This window comes from Bos indicus x Bos taurus, chromosome 20, assembly GCF_003369695.1.
Source record: "Bos indicus x Bos taurus breed Angus x Brahman F1 hybrid chromosome 20, Bos_hybrid_MaternalHap_v2.0, whole genome shotgun sequence".
Lineage (NCBI taxonomy): Eukaryota > Metazoa > Chordata > Mammalia > Artiodactyla > Bovidae > Bos > Bos indicus x Bos taurus.
In genome coordinates this window covers 31,421,675-31,446,197 of record NC_040095.1, presented here as the reverse complement: position 1 = coordinate 31,446,197, position 24,523 = coordinate 31,421,675, and the positions used below count along the sequence as shown (strand labels likewise).

At 44.5% G+C, this 24,523-nt stretch overlaps 1 pseudogene; it reads right to left on the bottom strand.

Moving 5' to 3' along the window:
* Positions 1–18,211: 18,211 nt before the first annotated feature.
* LOC113878847 overlaps positions 18,212–24,523 on the bottom strand; it is a 31,932-nt pseudogene continuing 25,620 nt past the window's right edge.

The window sequence follows — 24,523 nt, the reverse complement described above, 5'->3', positions numbered from 1 at the left end:
GTGTGTGTGAGAGGAGGGCATTCAAAGTGGCCAGTGGCAAAGGAGATCCAGCTGTTGGTCTCAGAGTCACCCTACAAATTTGGGACTAGGATAATTTTGGCCTCTTGGATAATTTTCTTTCTGGGTCTAGCTAGGGAGCTGCTCTTCCATCCAATAGGGACAGAATAAAGGGATAATGTGAGTAATTAAATACCTAATTCCACTAGAGAATTGCAAGTAAAGAAGTAAGTATGGAAGACCCTCATAAGTTAATGGTCACTCAAGAAAGCAGATCTGCTTAACTGCAAAACCAACAGGCTTGCTTAGCAACAAAACCATGTAGCAGAAGTGTAAGATATGCACCCAAACAATAAAATAATGGTAGCTTGAGACCCATATCCTGTGAATTCAGTAGGTTAATGACCCCTAGGACATGCTCTCTGCACACATAAAAAGCAAGAAGTTATGAAAAGGTGACATTTCAAAGTGGAAGACCCTCATTGTACTGAGACCTGAAATAATTTTTCTACAGTGCCATGACAGTACTGGCTTAACCATGTAAGGACAAGAAAATTCCCCTGCCCAACCTGGAGGAGAAGAGAGGATGGAAACATGACATCCAATTAAAGTGAGGAAGAAAGTGGTTTTTTCCCCCTTCCCCACTTTTCCTTTGATTATAAAAAATGTAGATTTCAGCTTGGCGGTTTCGGGTGTTCGGTCAAACTGGGGCGCGATGTGGTCGGGGGCTAACTGAGCTGCTGAGGAATTTTACGCTGGTCTTCTGCAGGAATTTGATGAAAATAAAAAAGGAATCCGTAAAGACCCATTTATCTATGAGGCTGATATTCAAGTGCAGTTGATCAGCAAAGGCCAACCAAACCCTTTGAAAAATATTCTACATGAAAATGAAACCATATTTATTGTGGAAAAAGTGCCTTTAGAAAAGGAAGAACCAAGTCCTATTGAAGAGCTACAGTCTGAAGACACTGCTATTTCTGATCTCTCTACTGGTGAAAATGTTGGCCTGCTTGCTTTACCAATTGGGAGAGCCAGGCAGTTAATTGGATTTTATACCATGGCTCACAATCCTAATATGACCCATCTGAAGATTAATCGGCCAGTTACTGCCCTTCCTCCTCTCTGGGTAAGGTGTGATGGTTCAGATCCTGAAGGTATCAGTTGGCTGGGAGCTGAGCTTATCTCAACCAGTAGCAACATCACAGGAATTGTCTTGTACATGGTCACCTGTAAAGTGGATAAAAATTATTCTGTAAATCTTGAAGATCTAAAAAAGTCACATAAGAAAAGACATCACTTGTCTACTTTAACAGCCAGCGGCTTTGCCCAGTACGAGCTCTTTAAGTCCACTGCCTTGGATGATACAGTTGCTGCCTCACAAACCACGATCACTTTGGATATTTCCTGGAGTCCTGTGGATGAGATCCTTCAAACCCCTCCGCTCTCTTCCACTGCAACTCTGAATATCAAGGTGGAATCGGGAGAGCCCAGAGGTCCTTTGAGTCAGCTTCACAGAGAACTGAAATTTCTCCTTGGACACACACTCTTGGCATCTTGGGCAGAATCATGCTTTGTGGTTTGGGACCATTCTACATGCTGGAAGATATGTAGCCTCCTTGCATGCGTGCCAGGTTGCTTCAGTCGTGTCTGACTCTTTGTGACCCTATGGAACATAGCCCTCCAGGCTCCTCTGTCCACAGGATTCTCTGGGCAAGAATACAGGAGTGGGTTGCCATGCCATCCTCCAGGAGATCTTCTCAACCCAGGAATCGAACAGCAGTCTCCTTTGTCTCCTGTTTTAGCAGGCGGGTTCTTAACCACTAGCGCCACCTGTAGCATCCTTGCTGCTGCTGCTGCTAAGTCACTTGTCATGTCCAACTCTGTGCAACCCCATAGACGGCAGCCCACCAGGCTCCTCCATCCCTGGGATTCTCCAGGCAAGAACACTGGAGTGGGTTGCCATTTCCTTCTCCAGTGCATGAAAGTGAAAAGTGAAAGAAATCTCTCAGTTGTATCTGACTATTAGCGACCCCATGGACTGCAGCTTTGGCCCCTACCAAACTAAATGCCCACAGTCACTGTGACACCAGAATTTATCTTCACATTTTCCTGAAAACTCCCTGGGGGTGGAGGATGATCTTACTTCTATTGAGAAACATTGTACTTCTTTTTTTCCTTAGACTCTATCCTGAGTATTTGTGATGGGGGAATTCTCAGCTGCTTGATCATGTCATTTTCCTGCCAGAAAATCAACAGTGGCTGTTGTCTTCCAAATGAAATAAAAAAATTATTTAAGATCAAAAAAAAAAAAAATGTAGCTCACTAAGTTTTCAGGGCATGGCTCCTTCTTGCCCACTCACCTATATGCCTCACAAGCCTCCTATTGTCATAAATACTTTCTTCTCTGTCACTTTATCTCTTGCTGAATGCTTTCTGAGTGGAGACATAAAGGACTGAAGGTCCTTGGAGCCCCTAAAACATCGCCTAGTGGTTTCAGTTTCAAGTCCTCTGCATCCCCAGTGCTCACCTACCACCAATCCTCGTCCATTACCATATACAGACTTCTGATGCTCTAATCACTGAGCTACTTTAGTGACCAGCAAGAATCAGAGGAGCTCCTGGCTTTGTCCTGGGGTTCTGTTATTTAAAGTAACACATAGGGATTTCCATGGTGGTCCAACGGCTAAGGCTCTGTGCACCCAATGCAGGGGGCCTGGGTTCTATCCCTGGTCAGGGAACCAGATCCCACGTGTCACAGAGATGAGTTGACATGCTGCAACTAAAGATCCCCCATTCCGCAACTAAGACCTGCTGCAGCCAAAGAAATAATTTTTAAAAATTAAAAAAATAAAGTAACACATACAAAAGAAATAAAGCATCATTATTTAACTGTTTTATTTATTTCTTGATGGAAATACATGTACAAAGGGAAACTGTAAAAGTTCCAAATGAAAGATTGCAGGGAATTTTTCTTCTTTTCACTTTTTTTCTCATTGAAAAATCATGATCAGCAGAAAACAAACATCCTGAAAATACCCTGAATGCAGAAATTAAACTTTAAAAATATTTATACATTTCATTCAGGGCATCTAGATTCATTTTTATAAGGTTGGTTAAATAAATAGGATTGAAATAAGTCAGTAAGGATGAAGATAAGTGTCTTTTCACTGCCTTACTTATTTTATACCTTCTAAGAAACAAACACAACACTCAAATAACTTACACAGGAGATTTATTAGAGGAAGGAGATAACTGGAATTTGATGGAAAAGGAAGACAACAGACATCAGACTGAACATGCCTCGGGAAAAGAGTCTGAGAACCATACTGCAAACTGGCCCCCAAGAGAGACAGAGTCAGAGATCCAAAAAGAAAAACATTGAATCAAAAGACTCACTAGCTGCTCTCTTTGGGACCATGCAACTGATGACACGTGGTAGAATACTAGGCCATTCCAAGTATTAATATGTGGGGAACATATGCATAGAGTAATCTGTAATCCTCATGCACTACTTCCTGATCATAAACGCTGCATTCTTCCCAGAGAATCATCTGGCAGTACTCCCTTAAATTTGGTTGATGCATTTTCCATGACATGCCAGTTCTGCTCCTGGGTACCTATCCTAGAGAAATTGTCTCACTGACCAATAGAGATGATTCCATATGCTAATGGCAATAATTCCATATGGTAATGACTTAGCAATCTGAGTGTCCCTGGGGTACAGTGCAGGGGTGAAGTATGACAGAAGCTCACTAGAGGGGAACAGGCAAGAGAAGAAAGCAGCAGATGAAATATTCATACAGAGATTTTGCAAATTGGCAAACAAGTGAAATGTAATGAATAAAATTAGGATAGAACACATTTCCTTTTACATGAATATAGAGGCATGCAGAAAATTATTATATAATGCAACACTGAAAAATATTAAAAATACACACTAAAAATACGATGCAAAAATACAAGTTATTAATAGAAAAAATTATGCCTAAAGGGGAGCAGACAAATGAGAATCACTTATGATAGAGTGGCAATAATTACAAATAAACAGGATAGGGGCCACACAAACGACACGATTAAAAACACGGTGTTCACTCAATTCAATGCGCTCTGAAAAGTATGAAAATCAGGGCAAACCAGGTTGGTTAAGAACCCACCTACCAGTGCAACAGATGTGGGTTTGATTTCTGGTGGAAGAACTAAGATCCCACAAGTGGCAGGGCAAATAGAGAGACTTCGCGCTCCAAAACTACACATCCCTTTCACTCTGGAGCCGACACAGCCACAAGGAAGACCTGAAAAAGAGTGAAAGTGTTAAGAGCCACGTTCTGTCTCTCTGCAACTTCATTGTCCTGTAAGGAAGACCCGGTGCAGCCATAAATATTTTTTCTTAAAAAAAAAAAAAGAAATATCAGAATTCTAAGTAGGCGTGGGACTCTCCTTTTCCCCACCCCTACATGATCACTCCGTTCCTCTTTTCCCTTTCTGATGTGAAAGCAAGAGGACCTGGAATCTCAGCCCAACTCCAGCATGAACCAACTGTAAGCTGTGGGTTTTGCCAAGGGGGAACCTGGCTGAGCCTCGTCTCTAACACCAGGCCATCCTCTCTCATCTGCTCAAAGGAGAGAACCTGAAGTGTGATTTGACCAGTTGTGCCTTCCAAGCAAAGAGGCTTCTTCCAGTGAATGGAAACTGCCAGGGACCCTCATCTTCTCCCCTCCCCTCCTTTAATCCAATCACCATAAACCACTCAGAGCTTCCATGCCCCTCCCAGAAAGATGTGGTTATCTCCTCAGTCCCCAGGGACCCCGAGGTAATTTGCAAGGCAAATGAGTGTGGATCCCACCTATCAACTCCCGGGTTTCCCAAAACCTTGTCGGGCAGGCACTATAAAAGGCACACTCCGCACCTAGCAGGATCATTCGCCTCTGTGCTAGACCCATTGCACTCTCGGCCTGGTGAGGAGGCTGAAGCCATGGAAGCGCAGTCTTGGAGGAGGGCACATCCCGAGCCCGCCTTGCCTCCGGGCCTGAACCGAGAACAGGCCTGGGCCTGGGCTCTGGATAACTTCCCGGCGCTGAGCCGCCCCTCCTGCCTAAGCCCGGAGTTCTGCGGGGACGCGCACTACTGCGCCTGTGGGCTGCCGCGCCACGCTTGTCCCGGACACGCGGACGGTCCCCGCGTCGAGAGCGGCCAGAAACGCTGGCGAGACTCGCAAGGCCAGGAGCCGGCTGCTAGTCCGGGATGGAGCGACAGTCCCGTCAAGAAGAGGCCCAAGCCACACAGCGCCGGGCCCAGGAGGGTCTGAACAGCCAGCAGCTGCGGAGGCTGCCAGACCCCGCGGCCAGATCGCCTCCAGGAGGCCAGGAGGCCTCCACCCCACCCCACACACCTCGAGGCTGCGGAAAACTGAGACTTGAAACCCGGTGGAACCCGGCAAGGGAAGGAATAGCAGCCTTCTCTCTGGCCCACAGTACCCCTTCAATCACCACCCTGGACTGGGGCCTGAGTCACCCCAGCGGAGGCCCAATCTGCCGGGCTGGACTTCTCCCCTGGGCTCCGCCTCTCTCTGGGACGAGCCTGGAGATATCTGTGGGACAGAACATTCCTTCTTTGTTCTTCCTTTCTTGGATAATTGACGGCCTTTTCAATTAGAAATCTCTTCAGCCATAAAAAGGAGCGCATTTGAGTCTAGTCTAATGAGGTGGATGAACCTAGAGCTTATTATTCAGAGTGAAGTCAGTCTGAATGAGAAAGATAAATCTCCTATACTAACGCGCATACATATATGGAATCTAGAAAGATGGTACTGATGAATTTATTTGCAGGGCAGCAATGGAGAAACAGACATAGAGAACAGATTTATTGACAGGGTAGGGGGAGGAAGGAGAGGGTGAGCTCTATGGAAAAAGTAACAGGGAAACTTACATTAGCATATGTAAAATAGATAGCCAATGGGAATTTACTGTATAACTCCTGGAACTCAAACTGGGGCTCTGTAAGAATCTAGGGGGGTGGGATGGGGAGAGAGATGGGAGGGGGGTTCAGACCAAGGGGGGACATATGTATACCGATGGCTGACTCACGTTGATAGTTGGCAGAAAACAAAAAAATTCTGTAAAACAATTACCCTTCAATTAAAAAATACATTAGAAAAAAAGAAATCTCTCTTCAGGAATCTATGCTATCAAGGAACTTTCCCGTCGATGTACTCAGAATTGTCATACTTCTTAGATTAATTCCAATTTGCACAATGATTAAAACATGCTTCCCTATTCTCGGCTTATGAATCGATTTGGGTGGATGGAATCAGTATTGATTTGGGTGGGTGGAGCCAGGATTGGAAGTGGTATTGGGATGGGGGAGTCTTTGGCTGAAAGAACTGAGACCCAGGTCAGGGCTCCAAAAGATTAAGGAAATACAAAATGAAACCATGACATATAACCTTGAGTACCATGGTGGCCTATATTAATCTTTTTCATTTGTTCAAATATTGGTAAAGTAGCACTCCCCAACATAGCTTTTGAGAAAAATTTGAAAGGATCTTTGGAAAGCCAGTATGACAATATGCATTAAACATTTCAACATGAATACTCTTGAGCCAGAGTACTAATTCTATAAGCAGAAATTGTAGTTAAAAACAGACGTGTATGCCAATACAAGATAAAAAATGTAAATAATAGTCTGCACATATCTGCACAATTCCAAACTATACTGCTCTTAGAGATAAAATGGAAGGCATGATTTTTAAAAAGTTTTAATTTTTGACTGCTATTTCTTCATTGCTACGCTGGCTTTTCTCTAGTTGTGGTGAGTGGGGGCTCCTCTTCAGTTGCAGCGTGCGGGCTTCTCATTGCCGTGGCTTCTCTTGTTGCAGAGCGTGAGTTCTAGGGCTTGTGAGCTTCAGCAGTTGCAGCACGTGGGCTCTAGAGCACAGACTCAATAGTCGTGGCACCAGGGCTTAGCTGTTCCACAGCACGTAAGATCTTCCCAGATTAGAGACCGAATCCATGTCTCCTGCATTGACAGGCAGATTCTTTACTGCTGAGCCACCAGGGAAGACCCGGCAAGGCATGATTTTTAAAAGACACCCAGAGGCTGAATGTACCACAGCAGTACTTGAATCCTAGACAGGGAGTGACTATAGCAACTGAGCTTGAAGGGGGTGTTTCTAAGCCAAGTGGGAAGGGAAAGCACGAAGGCACAGCTACCCATAAGGCTGAGAGAGGGCAGTTTCCAGAGCCTTTCCTATGTAACATTCTGCTGCAGTTCCTTCCACAAGTGCCTACATCGGTCTTGCATGGCTTTTCCGGGTCTCACGCAGCCACCTGATCTACAGTATTCAGCTTCCTGGGGGCTGAAGTTAGAGATGATGGGGAACCATCATTCACCACACAATTCTCCTCCTAGTACCAGTGGAGCATTCCCCCAGTCTCAGCCTCTGGGGGTTGATCAGACCCAAGTTCCTGTGCCCTGTGGGACAGGGAGTAACCCAGGCTACCCCTCTGGCTTCCAGACAACAAAACGCTTGAGGGTAGACAGATGAAGTTGCAAACCTTTGGTCTCCTAGATGCTGAATCAATCTATCTGGGCCAAGAGGTTGGACCCAGAAAGAGTTTTGTGGAGAATGTCATGTGGGCAATGCCCACGTGACAGTAACACACAGAGCTGTGTAGTTTTCCAATGGAAATTACAGATCCCAACATGTGCTAATCAGCACTTCATGCTGAAATATGACTTCAGTTCTGTAACCCTACATTTTCTTACTTATAAAATGTAATTTATAATAGCACTTAAAGGAATGGGATAATAAAAAAGACATAGTACAGTGCTTATCATAAGTTCTTAGTGACTACTACCTGTTGTAGCTTTAAAGGTAATGTGAATAGGCATTAGAATCCTTCTATTTCTTGTTGAACTATCTCTAAACATTTTAGTATCAAAGTTATACATATTTTAAAGTGAAATAGGACAGTACTTTACAAATTGAAACTATAACTTACACCCTATCCCTTCCCAACTGATGAGTAACTATATTGATATATATTGAAGAATGTTTTTATGTTTTACAAATGTAAACACACTAATGCAAATTAATTAAACAAATATTATTTCCCTCCAAAGAACCATGGTATACGCATGGATTAATGACTTGTCGGTCATTACTGCTTTGGACACCTTTCTTTCTTTATTCAAAGGTGTGTGTGTGCATGCTAAATCGCTTCAGTTGTGTCAGACTCTTTGTGACCCAATGGACTGTAGCCTGCCGGGCTCCTCAGTCCGTGGAATTTTCCAGACAAGAATACTGGATTGGGTTCCCATTTCCTCCTCCAGGGGATCTTCCTGAACCAGAGATCCAGTTGGAGTGTCTTGTGGCTCCTGCATTGGTCGGCGGATTCTCTACCACTGAGCCACCTGGGAAGCCCCACAACACAGGCTACTTGCTGCTAACCTCTGTGGGGGAAGTAGCTGTCATTTGTGTTCAAACAACTTTCTGGGAAGTTTCCTCACCACCAGAGCCTAATAGCATCATGCTGAGCCTTCAAAGAGGACAGTGTTGTTGTCCTTCCCTTAAGCCTGGACCAGCAGAGCTTTCTACCTTGAATATCCTTATTAGATTCCCCAAGTCAGTTGCTTCCCAGGTGGCTCAGTGGTAAAGAATCTATCTGGGACAACCGGAGACTTCGGTTCCATCTCGGGGTTGAGAAGATCGCATTAAGAAGGAAGTGGCAACCCACTGCAGTATCCTTGCCTGGGAAAAACCTGGTGGGCTACAGTCCATGGGGTTTCAAAAAGTCAGACCAGACGTAGTAACAACAAGAACAAAGTCAGTTGCTCTAATGAACCCCTTTAACTTACCACTCTTGGCTGCCTTGACCAGAGCTTCCAACTCCCTGCCTCTTGTGTTGTCCATATTTTCCATCCTCTTTATTTCTTTATTTCTCATTTTTGGTTTTGGTTCTCTTCCCTCCTTTCTCTATCTCCTTTCTCACTTTTATTCCTACTTTTCTTTCTTTTTTTCCCCTCCGTTCATGCACAACACTGGCTTTAGTGGGGATCATCTTAAACATTAGAGTTTGCTTTCACGGCACAGAATCAACTACCATAGGGAAGAAGATTCAGCTGTGTCCTCACAGTCTCTTGTCTATGTTCTTCCCCTAAAATTCAGCTCTGCCAAAGCAGGCGCAGGTTCTACAAGTCAGTGTGCAGTACCCATCACAGCTCCTTGCTCACAGCAGGTTGTGGAAACACGCTTGTTTAAAATGCTTTGAATTAAACTGACTTTGTTAAGTTGAAGATAAATGACTGACCAAGGACATCTAGGCTTGGATGCACTGACATGTTTGCCAAGACAATGTCTGAAACATCTGAGGAAGGATATAAGGAGCTACAATTTCACTATACATCTGACACTAGAAGGGAAAAGCAAACCACTACGATTAAACACAGAAAGAGACAACATTTTGAGTTTGCTATTGACTGATGTCTTGTTTAATAGCCATGATTATAGCACTAAGAATGATGATGAAAATAACAATAACTGTAATGGAGCAACTTATTATTTTGCCTGGGACTATGTAATTACCTGACCTTTGTTAATGAATTTAATCAAAAAATTTGCCTTTAAAATGTTAAACTTCAGCTACCATCCAGGTAAGACTATGAAGACAAGAGAGGTTAGACAACTAGCTGAGTATCTTCTACCAAAGACTCTGCATCTAAATCTGTAGATCTTGAGCCTGACACTTCTACTTGTTGGCTGAAAGTCTGAAGCAGTTTTAACTTAGAATTGAAGACCAAAGGGAAAGTCTGACCAGCAGTGTGGTTTCATGCAAAGATGGCCACATTTTGATCATCTCGGTAAAATCTAATGATACTCTGTTTCTAGGCAAAAGGCCCTGAGAATTAATGGATATAGTAACCTAAAAGTAGCCTCCCAAATAGCTTTTCTTGACAGAGCCCCTATTTCGTTTAAACAAACAACAAAAGTTTTAATCCTCTCAAATCAACAAAATCAACTTAAATTCTAATAAACTCCATCCAAGATGACTGAATTTACCCTTAATCTTCTCAGATCCCACCTTCTGAAGCAATTTGCAACCACCCACCCCAATAGCCTCTGGTTGGACGCCTAAGAGCCCAGAACACTATAAATTCGCAAGGAAGGGGTCCCTGAAGACTTGTCTTCTCACCCGCTGAAGCGATGGAGCACTTTCCCCGCTGTGTGCGCGAGGCCTGGGATTCCGCGCAGGAGCCCCAGGAACCAGCGGTGCGGCAGCTCCTGCGCTCAGTGAACCCTAAGGAATGGCAGCTCCCTTGCTATCCTAGGCTGGGCGAACTCTCTCCGGACGAGGAGGACTTCAATCCGGAAGAACCTTCTCCTCCCTGCAGGCTTCTGCGCCCACATTGCCCAAAACACGGACCCCGAGCACAGAGCCCCCTAGAGGCCGCGCGGCGGGTCTCCGGCTCCGAACACCACACCCGCTCCCGGCCAGGAGTCACCGACGCCCTCAGGTCGGGAGGACGCCGCGCTCCCACAAAGTTTCCCCGGGCGGATTTTGCCACTTGAGGAACCCAGTGTCTGAAACCCGAGACCTCTGACGCCGGACACCCTTCCGGAGCATCGCCCTCTTCCTGATCTGGAGAGACACCAACAGACGCCCCACGCACTGGACAGAAAGACTCTAGGTTGTCTCTGCGGCCGCCTTCGCCCCCAGGACCCCTCCTCTCCGCTGAGACCCTTCATTGGAGGATTCTCTGCGACAGATGCTATTACAAGAAAACCTCTCCGTTTAGCAATCGTGGAAGAATTCATCACAGGCATTTGGGAATTTCTCTGTTATTTAATAAATTGTATCTTTATTACTTACTTAACCATTACTTACTTGATGGTTAAAGTAAATCTCTTACTTAACCGAATTCCAACGTCTTTCTCTCTGCTGCTTTGGCTTTTGGAGGAGGACCGGACGCGCGGGCGGGGTGGCCAGTGCAGTTCTCCCGCGGGACCCTCGGTCCCCTGATTTGCTGAACTAGGGGTGGGAGGTCGTGGGATATCTTGGGCACACCGGGCGGCCAGGGGGCCAATGTTGTCAAACTGGGTCAAACTTGGCAGGATCCAGGAGATCGCGCAAAGCGTAGCCAGCAGCCCTGAGAACTCCGCTTCGCCCTGGAAAGGCTCCTGCTGGCTCGACCCGCTCTTTCCCTTCAGTCCATCTGCGGGGCGTCCAGTCATCTGCACGTGGCTCCCCGGCGCCCAGCGCAGGTCGCCGCTCCAAACGCATCCAGAAGCCTGGACCCCAGCAGCGCAGAGCTGCTTTTCTAGGACACTTTTCTAGGGCGCGTCCCTTCTTGCTCTGAGCCGCACCAACCCGATTTCCAGCTAGCACGTCCGGCTGACCTGGAGCCAGAGTGCTGGGGCAGCAGACAAGAGAAAACTCGAGACTGGCCTCGTGAGGAGGGATTTCTGCGGCCAGATTTTGGAGCGGTTGGCTCCCTTTACATCCTATCTTCAACCCGGCGACTTGCCAAACCTCCTGACTTCTCATTACCAATAGCAGCAGAACTCTTGTTTCCACCAAACCTGGGGTTGAAATGGGGGAGCTGAGAGAACAATGCAGGCCAAGTTTAAGACCTTGTTTAGTTGCTAAATCATGGCCGACTATGCTACTGTGGCCCGCCAGGCTCCTCTGTCCATGGAATTCTCCAGGCAAGAATACTGTAGTGGGTTGCCATTTTCTTCTCCAGGGAATCTCTGACTCAGAAATCAAGCTTGCACCTCTTGCATTGGCAGGCAGGTTCTTTACTATTGAACCAACATGGAAGCTCATGTAAGAGTATAATAAACATTAATACAGTCATTCTGAGATTTTCTCAACTGCTGTGATTCTCCCGAGGGCAAATCCATCACTGGGATTAAACTGGCAGGAGCCTGAAAGTGAGGGCTCCCTCCCCGGGGAGCTGTTTCCTATGATTCTTTGCACGCACCTTTCTAGTTTCTGGTATTACACCCACAAGCCACCCGTTTTCTCTTCCCCTGCCAGGATTCCACGGACCTCCTGTGCCCAGTGCATGCTGTGGCTCGACTAGCGTGTAACCCTGACCTGTACCAAGGAGTTGCAAAAGTACTCTTTGCACCCCTATTGGAACACAAGATGGTATTTTACTTTTTCAGATTCAATCAAAAAGTATCCAGTGAGGCTTGAGCCTGTAAAACATACAGCACATAACCAGAGGACGTGAGGACCGGGCTGTGTGTTGCAGTCACTGCTGTGCCTCTATTAATGTATTTTCATGTTCTACTTTGTCCTTTATTTCTTCAAAAGTGTATGTGAGAAATGAAATCAATAAGAACTGGAAATAAAGAAACTACTTTTACATTTCATCTTCATTTTTCAGTAGGAATTTCAAATTCTTAGATAAATAAATGAAACAGCCCTTGAATTCATGGAAAGACAGGGTTCTTTATAAGCCCACCTGTCAAGAAGCACTAGCAGGATTTGGAATATACAGTTCTAAAGTTCTTTTAGCAATTTGAAAATCCAAAATTTTATGCAACCTAACCTTTTGTGTGTAAATTTTGGTTCAAAGCTCTGTGGAAAGCAAAATATGGCAGAGAGTGATGTGAAGCCATAGGGCCCAAAGTAGCAGGAGTGTTTGTAGGAATGACTGCTTCCTGGGCTGTCTTGGACCTTGTAGATAGGGTTGCACTCTATCAGGTAAGCTCTTATTATCACTTTATAAGCTTCTTACATTTTAAATTATGATTACATCTAGACCCCAGTATTTTATTAAGTATATTATAATATCTTTAAAATTAAATAGGAAGCTGAGTGCAGCTGTGTTGTGCTAGGGAGCAGAGATATATCTGTCCAGGTGTGAACAGTGTGTGGACATTTGCATTGTAAGAAGGGAAGGTGCCTGGGTGGCTATAACACACAGAGGAATGAGGTTTCCCAATGGGGAGTCCCATTACCCAGGCAGAGACCTACTGGGCAGCCCTCTAGCTGACATTCCTCGCCCTCCAAGCCATGAAAATCACCATACTGGTTCCTTTCAACTTCCCTAGATGGAAGTTGCTAAGCGGGGAGATGATGTATGAAAGGATCTTCAGTTTACACACTCCAGATTACTCTGTTATATTTAAAGCCAATTCTACTGCTCTCTAGTGTCTTGGAAAAGATTTTTGAATTATCACAACATTTTTTCCTTCTGTTTATTTTTATTACTGCAGAAAAAAAAAAACAATGTCATAACCTAGAAACTAAACAGCTTAGCTGATATATGGGGTCATATAATCTTACAGAGTGAAGAAGAAAATGTGAACACACCTTCAAATACCATCACTAATTAGTTCTTCCTTATCAATCCCTTGGCTTGAGAGATCTATGGTCAACCAGATAATTGATTAGGTCAGCAAAGTCAGTAATTCAACTATTCAATCAAATCTAACACAAAATTTAAATCTTTCATCATAATTGTCTATTAGGTATGATTTTATGCTAGTAGGTCCTCTCAGAAAGAAGACTCTGAGATTGTGAAGGTCCAGATATATCTCACTAGGACCATAGAAAGCCTGCATTTGCCTTCCCTCTGTCCATGACTGTATTCACCTTTTTCTAGGCTGAGTTTGGGAAGTGGATGTCCTCTCTTGATGGTGAGGTTTTCCTTCCTCTAGCATTTCCATCACATTATTGAGATATAAGTTGAAAGGACACTCTCATGTCTCTAATCATGCTATTTTGACTCTTCAAGGTAAGCATAGCACCCTTCTAGTTACCTTCTTTCAATTCACTTATAAAGCATTCTTGATAGCACTTATCATACGAAATGAGTTTTATTTGCTTATTTATTGGCATGTTTCCTGCCTGTTCCTTCCATGGAAGTCAAACACTGTATGACAGATCATGTCTGCTGGTTGATGGCTTTAGCTTCCGGATCATGTACACACGCAGTACAATACTGATGCTTAGTAAGGCTTTTCGAATGAAAGAGTAAACATAGAAAAAAAAAATTCTCCTGCCACACACTGAACAGAGGAAGGGCAGATGTCACTGAAAAGGAGAAAAATACCTTTCCTGGGAGGATTTCTTTCTTGGTTTTGTCTTGCTGCTTCTTAGAACCGCTGGTAAACATATGGTGAGCATCAAATGCCAGGATTACCTAATCAATCAGATCGGACCAAAGCCACTCAACTTAGTTTTGTCATTCAGAAGAGGATATTCATTTGCTTCTTCCCCTGGACTTGGCATCTTGAAGGAATGTGTACCGAGGGTTGACACCTATGTCTATTTCTCAGTATCTTGTTTCTGACATCTTAGAGGTCCTAGGCTAGAGGACTTCTGCTTCTTGTTCCTCATTCTTGGCCCAGACATGCTGTTTCATGGTACAGCAGAGTGAAGGTTTGGCACTTCACCTGTCTTGCTGTGAGGGCTGTGTTGTCTGCAAGCAAGAGCAGAAATCTGGCTACTGCCCTCCCTTCACTGAGTAGAATCCTGAGTCTGGACAACTTTCAGGGGCTGAGCAGAGGCTCAGGGGAGTACGCTACTTCTGGGAGGGTGGGAACTACTGAGCAGGAGAGAAATAATGAAGACTCAGAGGCTTTCTCTGTGTCCTGAGTACTTTGGAAGCTCCCACAAAGGCCTGTCTGGGAGTCGACACTTGGGTTCTAGCCTGGTCCCACTGCAGCCCCAGAGAAGCCAAATACTGCAGATCAAGTGGCTGAATGGGATCCAGAAAGGCCAGGATACCCCAGGGTAGGTGGTCACAGGTGTCCCCAGGGGAAGGGCCTGGAATTCTGCCCTCTCATAGCCTACATGGGTGGTCCTCTCGATGCTTTCCTCTGCAGCTTGGTGAGACTCTCCGCCTTGAGTCCAAGCCCTGTTGTTACAGTCACTGCACTGTGTTCCAGGTTATCTTCTCAACCACCCATCCAAATCAATTCCACAGGCAGAGATTAAGAAGTTACATTTTAATCATTGGGCACAATTGGAATTAATATAAGAAGAATGACTTAACTACAGCTACAAATAAGTTTCTTAAGAAAGCATGGGTTCCCAGAAGTTGTTGTTGTTCAGTTCCTCAGTTGTGTCAGACTCTTTAGGACCCCATGGACTGCAGCTCACCAGGCTTCCCTGTCCATCACCATCTCCCCAGAGCTTGCTCAAACTCATGTCCATTGAGTTGGTAATGCCATCCAACCATCTCATCCTCTGTCACCCCCTTTTCCTCCCGCTTTCAATCTTTCCCAGCATCAGGGACTTTTCTAATGAGTCGGTCCTTTGCATCAGGTGGCCCAAGTATTGGAGTTTCAGCTTAAGCATTAGTCCTTCCAATGAATATTCAGGGTTGATTCCTTTTAGGATTGACTGATTTGGTCTCCTTGCAGTGCAAGGGACTCTGAAGAGTCTTCTCCAACACCACAGTTCAAAAGCAGAAGAGAGATTTCTAACTGAAAAGCCTGTCAGTAATTCAGGAAAGGAACTATAAAGAAGGAATGCTGTGCCCAAAGAGATCTCCAGGCTCATCCCAGAGCAAGGCAAGGGACCCAGAGGAGAAGTCCAGCCAAGTAGAAGGAGGCTTCCCCTAGGATGACTCAGGGCCCAGTCCACGGCAGGAGTTGAAGGGGTGCTGTGGGCCAGACAGGAGGCTGCTATTCCTTCCCTTGCCGGGCTCCACCGGGTTTCAAGTCTCAGTTTTCCGCAGCCTCGGGGTGTGTGGATTGGGGTGGGGGCGTCTGGGCCCCTGGAGGCGATCTTGCCATGCGAGTCTGGCGGCCTCAGCAGCTGCTGGCAGCTGCTGGCTGTTCAGACCCTCCTGGGCCCGGCGCTGTGTGGCTTGGGCCTCTTCTTGACGGGACTGTCGCTCCATCCCGGACAAGCAGCCGGCTCCTGGCCTTGCGAGTCTCGCCAGCGTTTCTGGCCGCTCTCGACGCGGGGACCGTCCGCGTGTCCGGGGCAAGCGTGGCGCGACAGCCCACAGGCGCAGTAGTGCGCGTCCCCGCAGAACTCGGGGCTTAGGCAGGAGGGGCGGCTCAGCGCCGGGAAGTTATCCAGAGCCCAGGCCCAGGCCTGTTCTCGGTTCAGGCCCGGAGGCAAGGCGGGCTCGGGATGTGCCCTCCTCCAAGACTGCGCTTCCATGGCTTCAGCCTCCTCACCAGGCCGAGAGTGCAATGGGTCTAGCACAGAGGCGAATGATTCTGCTAGGTGCGGAGTGTGCCTTTTATAGTGCCTGCCCGACAAGGTTTTGGGAAACCCGGGAGTTGATAGGTGGGATCCACACTCATTTGCCTTGCAAATTACCTCGGGGTCCCTGGGGACTGAGGAGATAACCACATCTTTCTGGGAGGGGCATGGAAGCTCTGAGTGGTTTATGGTGATTGGATTAAAGGAGGGGAGGGGAGAAGATGAGGGTCCCTGGCAGTTTCCATTCACTGGAAGAAGCCTCTTTGCTTGGAAGGCACAACTGGTCAAATCACACTTCAGGTTCTCTCCTTTGAGCAGATGAGAGAGGATGGCCTGGTGTTAGAGACGAGGCTCAGCCAGGTTCCCCCTTTGCAAAACCCACAGCTGGTTCATGCTGGAGCTGGGCTGAGATTCCAGGTCCTCTTGCTTTCACATCAGAAAGGGAAAAGAGGAACGGAGTGATCATGTAGGGGTGGGGAAAAGGAGAGTCCCACGCCTACTTAGAATTGTAATATTCCTATTTTTTTCTACAGTAGATGATCTGAATCAAAAGAAGACTTCATATATACTATGGTTTTCATACCTAATTCACAAATGCATAGAGTTAATGCCACGTTTTCAAGACGTCTTTCTTTCGTTCTTTTTTGTTATTTGCAAAACTCTTATCCTTTCTTATGAATTTATGTTCATTCTATTATTCCGGGCTCCTCTTTCTCTCTGCTCTCCCTACGTCTACTGCAGTTCTTCCTATTAAAGAACTATTTTATTTTCTACATGTGGTTTTGTATCAGACTTGTAATATGTGACATAGTTTTGTGAACGCGTGTCTTCAATTCATGTAAGGTTATCATTTTAAAGCATCTACTTCTGCTTCATTGACCATGAAAGCCTTTGACTTTGGATCGTAACACACTCTGGAAAATTCTTAGAGATGGGAATACTAGACCACCTTACCTGTCTCCTGAGAAACCTGTATGCAGGTCAAGAAGAAACAGAACCAGACGTGGAACAACAGACTGGTTTAAAATTGGGAAAGGAGTACGTCAAGGCTATATGTTGTCACCCTGCATATTTAACTTGTATGCAGAGTACATCATGCAAAATGCCAGGCTGGATAAAGCTCAAGGTGGAATCAAGCTTGCCTGGGAGAAATATCAATAACCTCAGATATGCAGATGACACCATCCTAGCAGCAAAAAGCAAAAAAGAAACTAAAGAGCCTCTTGATGGAGGTCAAAGAGGAGAGTGAAAAAGCTGGCTTAAAACTCAACATTCAAAAAACTAAGATCATGGCATCTGGTCCCAACACTTCATGGCACATAGATGGGGAAACAGTGGAAACTGTGACAGACTTAATTTTCTGGGGCTCCACAAGCACTGCAGATGGTGACTGCAGCCATGAAATTAAAAGACGCTTGCTCCTTGGAAGAAAAGCTATGACAAACCTAGACAACATATTAAAAAGCAGAGACATTACTTTGTTGACAAAGGTCCGTTTAGTCAAAGCGATGATTCTTCCAGTTGTCCTGTGGAATGTAAAGACCCTGACACCAGAGGGCTCACTTTGTATTTAGAGTGGGCTCCTTTTCTGTTCATTTACACCCCTGTGCTACTATATCCTCCAAAATTATCTCCTCCCAATGCATTCATGGGACGTTAAAGCTTAGGATACAGCTTTTCCACTTTGAGAAACCCTCTTAAAGATATGCCCACATAGTATTTCCACTATATATAGGCACTTTCTCTTGGGTCAACACAGGCACCCCTCCACTTTATCACATCAGGACTTCCATTACATTCTGTGACTTTTCACATCTTTGCCCTCTCATTCAAAAGGGGCACAAGACCACATCACAAACTTGTGCAACAATCCTGTTGCCCCACTGGTAAGTAACAAATTCTTTAACTTCTGTCATCTTCAGTGCTGATATATATTTATGACCTTAAGCTCATCTGCCCTCCCTCTTGCTCAAAAGGGCGGGGTAAAGAACCAACGTTCTAATTTGATGATGGACACAGTGATTTCTGAAACACGTTCAGAGAATGGAGGAAACAGGCTGGGTCTCTTCTACATCTCTAGGATGTGAATTTACCTCTGAATAAAGAGGCAGAGTCTGAAATCTGGTTCCTGAGGCAAGGCAAACAAAGGATGGCATGACTCCCCTCCCAGGGGGTTGAAGGTAAGAAGTGTGTCTAGAGAATTCTTCCTCCCATGCCACATTTTCATAGTTTGGTGGTGTTTCCGGCTGATCTGGCAGAGTCAGTGTCAACCAGCTCATATGAACCGCCTGGATATTCTGGAGTTCTTAATGGAATCGTGCTAATCACTGGCAGGAGCTCAAGCATCAACTTGTTTTAGCACCCGGAATGTGAACAGACACAGCTAAAGAGTAGTCCCCTTTACGCTGCAGCAGTTCAGGATGGTTGGCGTCACTGGCGGGATCCTAAGGATCTTCCCTTTCCAGCTGTTGGTACTCCTGGAGGTGATGTGGTTCCCAGTCACGTTGGCCACCTCCAGCCTCACAGTCTTTGTTTTCCTGTTGGCCGGGTATGTCTGCATCTGGAAGACAGCCACTTTGGGATCAATCAGACGAGAGCAACAATTCTCCACTTCTGTGTAGACTGGAATAGATTCTCCATTGCAGGATCCCTTTCCTTCAGTCTTGGCACTCAGTGAAATTGGACCAGACGCTGAGCCGCACACTGGGGCCCCAGGGCACTGCACAAGTTATGTGTTATCCCCTAATAAATTACTTTATGTTTACATGATTGAGCTATCCCATTTCTGTTCCTAAAAACCATCAAAAGAAATACGACAGTGGCACCAGTCAACATTATATTTACTTATTGCAATCTGTTTAACAATCATAGTGGAATAAATCTAGATTTCCTTAGTATGTAAATACTCAAATTTTTCTTTTTGTTTTCAGGATATTTTGAGAATGTTTGTTTTATATGTATTAGTTTTTTTTTTTTTTTTAATGCTTATTTGTTTGCTTTCCTGGGGTATTAGTTGCCAGACACAGGATCTTCGGTGTGTGTGTGGCCTGAGTAGTTGCCCCAAACCAGGGATGGAATCCATGTCCACTGCATTGCAAGGCAAATTCTTAACCACTGGATCACCAAGGAAGTCCCTATATCAGGGTTTTTAGATGAGTTCATAAGGATCAAAGATGAAAATTGTCTCTCAACACCTTATCTTGAAATTTTACATCTTTCCGTTCTCACACATCTTTCCACCACAAATTATATAAACCATTCTAATAAAGATATTTAAATGTCTTTTGTTTGCCTTAATATTTTAAACACAGGGATCCTGGGGCAGGAGCAAGGAGCTACTCAGACCCCTGGTAGGCACTGAAGTAGCCCAGAGATTGGGGCATCCGGAGTGTGATGTGATGAGGGGCTGAGCCTAGTGGTGGAGTGAACGTGGACAGTTGAAAGGACCCTGCAACTAAAGACCAAAGTGCAGTTCCTTAGCTAGACCAAGAAGGAAAATCATCAGAGAGACAGAGACTTCATGACTAATCGCCTTTCCTCATTTACTCACAACCCTTCCCTGAAAAGAGAAGAAGGAGAAGAAAAGGGAAGAAGGGGAACAGGAGATAGTGCAAGAGGAAGAAAATCAAAAAATAGTGTTTGACTCTCAGAAAATTCTAGCAGCTTCAGATCATGGAATTTTCCCCCCAAGTCTCAAGTCAACCCTTCCCTCTTCCCTCTTCTACCTGCCAATGCAGGAAACTCAGGTTCAATCCCTGGGTGGGGAAGATCCCCTGGAGGAGGAAATGGCAACCCAATCCAATATTCTTGTCTGGAAATCCAGACAAGAAGAGGCAGGCTGGCTACAGTCCATAGGATTGCAGACTTTACTTAGTGACTAAACAACATTTATGCCATATCGCTCAAATGCTACAAGGGTCTTGGTTTTAGGCTTAGAAAATATGATGATGGTGCAGAGGCTCAGAGCTATCAGAGCAGGAGAATGCACGGAAGAAAAGTAAGTTGGAAGAAAGAAAAAGGGAGAGGAAAGGAAATCAAAAAAAGGATTTTGGGCGTCAAAAAATCCTGTAGACTTTAGAGTCGAACCAAAGTACAAGGGTCCACTAGAGTCACCGCCTCTAAAACCAACAGCCAACAAAAGTCATTTGCAAAAGTCAAGTACAACAAAAACAATTTTTGTTTTCCCACAAATTTCCCACACAGTTTAGACTTGGGTTCCTGCCAGAAGATCCACTCTGTCCACCTTCTATGTAGTGTTCATTTCACATCCATGCAAGTAGGGAGATGGTACTGACTAGGAAAGGGCTCAGATCTGGCACCTCAGTTGAGGGATCCCATCTCAGCCCACCCTCCCAGTGCCGGGCCTGACCCTTCCTCTTGCCTGACTCAATTATTTGGAGAGGGTTGTGGGGAGTAGACGGGTTGTGACGGACTTCAGTAGTCCAGACAATTTCAGCCTTTGTTAACCTCCAGGCTGGATGTTTGGGTCTCTCTCCTTCCAGAAGAAAAGCAGTGGGGCCTTTGCCATTCACTCACCACTAGGGGACAGCAGCAAGCCAGGCTCTACCGTGGTTGAGGCGTCAATATTGCGATTTGCCCCTGCTGCTGCTGCTGCTGCTAAATCGCTTCAGTCGTGGCCGACTCTGTGCGACCCCATAGACGGCAGCCCACCAGGCTCCCCTGTCCCTGGGATTCTCCAGGCAAGAATTCTGGAGTGGGTTGCCATTTCCTTCTCCAATGCATGAAAGTGAAAAGTGAAAGTGAAGTCGCTCAGTCGAGTCCGACTCTTAGCGACCCCGTGGACTGCAGCCTACCACCCCTGACACAAACCCAAACGCTGAGGTTCAGGGGCAAACCTAGAACTTGCAATGGCCTAAAGCTACAGGCTCAATCCTGAGACGATTAACCAATTAACCAAATTCAGCCACCAGGGAAGTGGTGTCGCTTTCTCAAAAAGTGAAAGTGAAAACATTTTGTCTCTCCCCCACAACCTTTATTGATATATAATAAACATATCTTGTAAGTTAAGGTACACAATGTGTTGATTTAATATACTTATATACTGTGAAATAATTGCTATGGGAACATTAGTTAATACCTGCATCACATTGCATAATTACCATTTCTTTTCCTGATGACAGCATTTAAGATCTACTCTTCCGGCACCTCTTAAGTTCACAGTGTGCCCTTTGACCTCTCTTCTTTTCCCCCACATCCCAGCCCTGGCAACTATCATTCTACTCTCTGTTTCAATGAATTCAGCTTTTCTGAAGGTCTGCCCATGTTGTTGCAAATGGCAGGATTTCTTTCTTTCTCACGGCTGAGTGGTATTCCACTGAGTATATATACACGGAGTTAGTGGTAAAGAATCTGCCTGCCAATGCAAGAGATGTAAGACACATGGATTTGATCCCTGGGTTGGGAAGATCGCCTGGAGGAGGGCATGCAACCCACGCCAGTATTCTTGCCTAGAGAATCCCATGGACAGGGGAGCTTGGCAGGATACGGTCCATAGGGTCACAAAGAGTCGGCCATGACTGAAGCAACTCAGCACAGGCATGCACACACCTCGTCTTCTTTGTCCATTCATCTGTTGACTGACACAAGGGTTGTTTCCATATCTTGTCTGTTATGAATAATGCTGCAATGAACATGGGAGTGCAGATATCTCATCAGGATCCTGATTTTGTTTCCTTTGGATATACATACCCAGAAAGGGGATGAGTGGATCATGTAGTCATTCCATTTTTAGCTTTTTGAGGAACCTCCAGTAAATACTACTTTCCCTAGTGACTGCAACAAGTTACCTTCCCATCAGCAGTGCACATCCACCTCCTCACAAATGCTTGTTATCTCTTGTCTTTTTGGTGACAGCCATTCCAACAGGTGTAAAGTTCTATCCCATTGTGGTTGGGTTTAGAGTTCCCTTGTGATTAGTGATGTTGGTATCTTTTCTTGTACCTGTTGGTCATTTGTATGTCTTCTTTAGGAAAGTATATCTGTTCAGTTCCTCTATTTCTTAATTAGATTTTGTTGCTACTATGAGTTCTTTATGTATTTTGATATGAGCCCTCATATATCTTTTATAAGATATATGATTTGCAAATATTTTCTCACATTCTATAGGTTACCTTTCCATTTGGGTGATTGTTTCCTTTGCAATACAGAAGCATTATTTTTTATATAATCCCACTTACTAACTTTTGCTTTTGTTGCTTGGGTTTTTTGTGTCATATGCCAAAATATCATTGGCAAGACCAGTGTTAAGGAGATTTCCCCTATGATACCTCGACAAGTTTTAAGGTTTCAGGTTTTCTGTTTAAGTCTTTATGAACAATTTATTTGTTTTTGGCTATGCTGGGTCTTTGTTGCTGCATGTGGGCTTTTTCTAGCAGCAGCGAGGGAGGGCTACTGCTCACTTCTACCGTTTACTGCTCCATTCTTATTTCAGCCACTTCTCTTGCGGCAGAGCACAGGCTGCAGGCACACGGACCTCAGGAGTTGCAGCATGTGAGCCTTAGTTGTCCCACAGCCTCAGGGATCCTCCGGGACCAGGAATCAAGTGGCGTTTTAAGAGTGCTGTAAGTAAGATAAGGATCCAATTTCACTTTTCGTGAATGTGGTTATCTATTTTCCGTAACATCATTTATTGAAGAGACCATCCTTTCCTCACTAAGTATTTTTGGATCTCTTGTCACGTATTAGCTGACTGTGCATGTTTGAGTTTATTTCTGGGCTATCAATTCTGTTCCACTGGTCTTCTTTTATGCCAATACCATATTGCTCTGATTACTGAATCTTTGTAGTACAATGTGATGCCACCAGCTTTGTTCTTCTCTTTCAGGATTGCTTTACTATTTGGGTCTTTTTTGATTCCATACAAATTTTGGGATTTTTAGGACTTTTTCCTACTTCTGTGAAAAAGGTCAATGAGGTTTTGTTAGGGGTTGCACTTAATATATAGAAGGCTTTGTATAGAATGAACATTTAACTATATTAATTCTTCTGATCCATGAACACTAGCTATTCTTCCATTTATTTGTGTCTTCTTTGATTTCTTTTATCAGTATCTTATAATTTTCTATATACAGATCTTTTGCAACCATAGTTAAATTTATTCCTAAATGTTTCATTGTTTTTGGTGCTATGGTTAATGGGATTATTTCCTTTATTTCTTTTTCAGGTCATTTGTTGTCACTGTATAAAAACACAACTGATTTCAGTATGTTGATTTTTTAATCCTGCAACTTCACTGAATTTGTAGATTAGTTCTAACAATTTTTTGGTGGAGCCTTTAGGATTGTATGTATAAGATCATACCATCTGCAGACAAAGAAAGTTTCCTTCTAACTTTCCTGTTTGGATATTTATTGCTGTTTTTGTTTTGTTTCTTTCTTTCTTTGTTCTGCCTGATTTCTGTGGCTAGGACTCCCAGCACTATGTTTATAAGAGTGGTGAAAGTTGGCATCTTGTTTTGTTCCTAATCTTACAGAGAAAGCTTTCAACCTCCCACCACTGAGTATGATATTAGCATGGCTTGTCATATATGACCTTTATTATGTTGATGTATTTTCCTTCTATGGGCTTCCTAGATGGTGCTAGTGGCAAAGAATTCACCTACCAATGCAGGAGATATAATAATTCGATCCCTGGGTTGAGAAGATCCCCTGGAGGAGGGCACAGCAATCCACTCCAGTATTCTTGCCTGAAGAATCCCATGGACAGAGGAGCCTGGTGGGCTATAGTCCATAGGTATGCAAAGAGTCGGACATGACTGAAGCAACTTAGAACACACGCATTTCCTTCTATACTAAATTAGCTGAGAGTTTTTGTCATAAAAAGATTTTGGGCTTTGTCAAATTATTATATGAACCTATTAAATTATTTAATAATTTTTACCTTATTTTCTATTAATGTGGTGTGTCACATGTTTTGAATTGCATATCTTGAAACATCCTTATACACCAGGGATAAAACCTGTTTGATCATGGTGTAGGATCCTTTTCATGTACTGCTGAATTCAGTTTGTTAGAATTTTGTTGAGAATTTTTGCACTTGAATTCCTCAGAGACATTGGCCTGTGGTTTTCTTTTTTTTACAGTGTCCTTATCTTGCTTTGGTATCAGGGTAAAACTGACTTCATAAAATGATTCTATGAGTGTTCCCTTCTCTTCATTTTTTGGGGGGAAGAGTTATGTAGGATTCGTGTTAATCATTCTTTAAATGATTGGTAGAATTCACCAGCAAAATCATCAGGTCCTTGGTTTTTCTTTTTAGGCAGGTCTTGGATTACTGGTTTAATCATACTCATTATCAGTCTGTTCAGATTTTCTATTTTTTCATGATTC